Source organism: Lynx rufus, unplaced genomic scaffold (genome assembly GCF_022079265.1).
Source record: "Lynx rufus isolate CCGP_SWC_20201006 ecotype Redwood Valley unplaced genomic scaffold, mLynRuf1.p SCAF_5, whole genome shotgun sequence".
In the NCBI taxonomy this organism is placed as follows: Eukaryota; Metazoa; Chordata; class Mammalia; order Carnivora; family Felidae; genus Lynx; species Lynx rufus.
The window spans coordinates 65,441,957-65,444,812 of NW_025814867.1; the positions used below are offsets into that span (position 1 = coordinate 65,441,957).

The 2,856-nt window shown below is 42.9% G+C and overlaps 1 pseudogene; it reads left to right on the forward strand.

Annotated features, from left to right (window-relative positions):
- The first annotated feature begins 1,309 nt into the window (after positions 1 to 1,309).
- On the forward strand, positions 1,310 to 2,647 carry LOC124526002 (spermine synthase-like; annotated as a pseudogene).
- The last annotated feature ends 209 nt before the right edge of the window (positions 2,648 to 2,856 follow it).

The following is a 2,856-nucleotide window of genomic DNA, read 5'->3' on the forward strand; positions in this document are numbered from 1 at the left end:
TTGCTTTGGAACTAGGGCCAGCTTTTCACATGTTAAAATGGTGTTCTGAGACCAATTCTGGTGTGTGCGGTGTGTGTATTTGTGGGATTCCCCACAACAAACGATGCTCCAGACATTGGCTGAATGTCCTGTAATTTAACTCAATTCTGACACTACCCAGAGATAACGTCAGATTCTATGGATTAGGGTTCAGTCCTACAAGACTGCCCTCCCTGTACCTCTCAGAGGCCAGCCACAAAGCTCAGGCTTGTTACCTGCACTTCTAACCAACTGACTATAAATCATTGGTTCCCAAGATTTCCTCTCAGCTTTGATTGATTTGCTAGAGAGTCTAGAACACAGAACTCAGAGAAATATTTTACTTACTAAAATACTGGTTCATTTTAAAAAGACCAGTCAGGTGGAAGAGATACATAGGGCAAAGTATGGTAAAAGGGTACGAAGCTTCCATGCCTTCTGTAGGCACACTGCTTTCCCCAAATCTCCACATGTTTATCAACCTGGAAGCTCTCTGAGTCCCCACCTTTTGGATTTTTAGGAGGCTTCATTACATAAGCATGGTTGATTAAATCAATGGCCATTGGCAATTACATTTCTAGCCCTTTTCTCCTCCCCATAGGTCAGGGGGTGGGACTGTAAGTTCCAACCCTCAGATCACTTGGTTGGCTCCATTCACCATGAACCTCATCCTTAGAAGCTTTGCAAAAGTCACCTCATTACCATAACAAGTGACACCTTCATGTCTCTTCACACTTAGGAAGTTCCAAGGGTTTGGGGAGCTGTGAGCTATGAACTGTGGAAGAAGGCTAAATAGATAAGGAAAATATATGTTTGACCAAATGTATATTTCTTATAAATTGCAATATTGCAAATGTAAAATATTGTATATGATATCTAGCAGTGGGATAAAAAAGCTAAACAGGAGATAATAGTCCTAGTGATTTGTGGCCTTATAGATTTCTTAAGTACATTGAATGTTTTGAGCTAGATCTTTCCTGTTTATAAAAGACTGTTAACAGTGAATGAAATCCCATGAGAGATCCAGTTCTTCTAGCATACTGGGGAGACACTGGTGTAAGAAAACTTGTTTCCTGCATTGTATCTAAGGGACAATGGAGGTGATGCACTCTACTCAGCTGATACCCTGGAAGACTCTCGTTTGTTGGGTCTTTTGTCCTCACCTACACTTTTTATCTTTTATTTTTTTCAAATTAAAATTCTTCAGAGAGGCCTGGCATGCCTGCAGCCTCCCCAGTTTCCTGAGCCCGCTTCCACCTCCCCCAGGCATGGCACAGGGCAGCGCCTCACTATGGTAGCAGCATAGCACAGCACACGAGACTTCATGCTTGGCACCAAAGCTGATGGTGAGAACATTCTAAAAGGCCTGCATTCCATCTTCCAGGAGCAAGGGATGATGGGGTCGGGGCACACCTGGCAAGACCACAGTTATTTGGCGACCTACATAAACAAAAATGGTAGCCTTGCCAATCTGAGAATTTACTCACACGATCGGTGTTGTTGGACCTTCAGAGTTATGATGGGGATTCACAAGGCCAAGAAGTTCACAGTGTTTTGGACAAAGTAGAAGAAAGAATAAAAGAACTGAGGGCTGTACTGAGCGGGTGAAGCGATTACCTCCCATAGTTCGAGGAGGGACCATTGACAGATACTGGCCTATAGCTGATGGTTGCCTGGTTGGGGATGAATAGATGAAGTGGTGTATGATGAAGATTCACCTTAAACAAACATTGAGATTCTACGCTTGAAGCAATTTGGAGATTTTAATCCAGTGGAGAGTGATTTGGGCATACCCAGGCCATCATGAACAGTGGAAAAGAAGACAACAGTGGCAAAGACATACTGATTCAAGGGGGCAGAGATGGGGGCATATTATGTGAAATATTTAAACTGAAACCAAATATGGTCACTATGGTAGAGATTGACCAAATGGTGATTGATGGATGTAAGAAATACATGTGGGGGTGCCTAGGTGGCTCAGTTGGTTAAGCATCCGACTTTGGCTCAGGTCATGATCTCCTAGTTCATGGGTTTGAGCCCCGTGTCAGGCTCTGTGCTGGCAGCTCGGAGCCTGGAGCCTGCTTCAGATTCTGGCTCTCCCTCTCTCTCTCTGCCCCTCCCCAGCCTTCACTTTGTCTCTCTCTCTCAAAATGAATGTACATTAAAAAAAATTAAAAAAAAAAAAAGAAATACATGTGAAAAACATGTGGTGAAAAAAGGAAAAGAAAAAGAAAAACATGTGGTCATGCCTTAAATAATCAGAAAGGAGACTGCTCTCAGGTTCTAATAGAAGACTATATTCCAGTACTGAAGAGGTGCCCCAAAGAAGGGAGAGAGACTGATTATGTGATTAATGATTTGACAGCCATTCCAATCTCCACAACTCCAGAAGAAGATTGCACATGGGAGCTTTTCAAACTGATTCTTGGCCTCTCAATAGACATACTGAAACAGGAGGGAAATAGTTTACATAGAGTGATTGTGTCAGTTTGACGGAAGGCCTGCACTCTATGAAGAACAGCTTGGGTGCCTGCATTCTCCTGTGGACTTCTCAAAGGAGATCGTCTGTGTTCCTTCACACTTGGAACTGTGGGTATTTTACACCGTTTGGAAGAAAACTGAACCTTGAAAACTAGTGTCCGCTAATCACATGCGCTGCAAATAGCTTTCCCGATCTTCAGAGACAGTACATGACATCGACATGTGTCAGGCAAATGATTGTGAACTCCTTCAAGTTTTCTTTTTTTATTGTTATTTTTTTTTCAACGTTTTTTATTTATTTTTGGGACAGAGAGAGACAGAGCATGAACGGGGGAGGGGCAGAGAGAGAGGGAGACA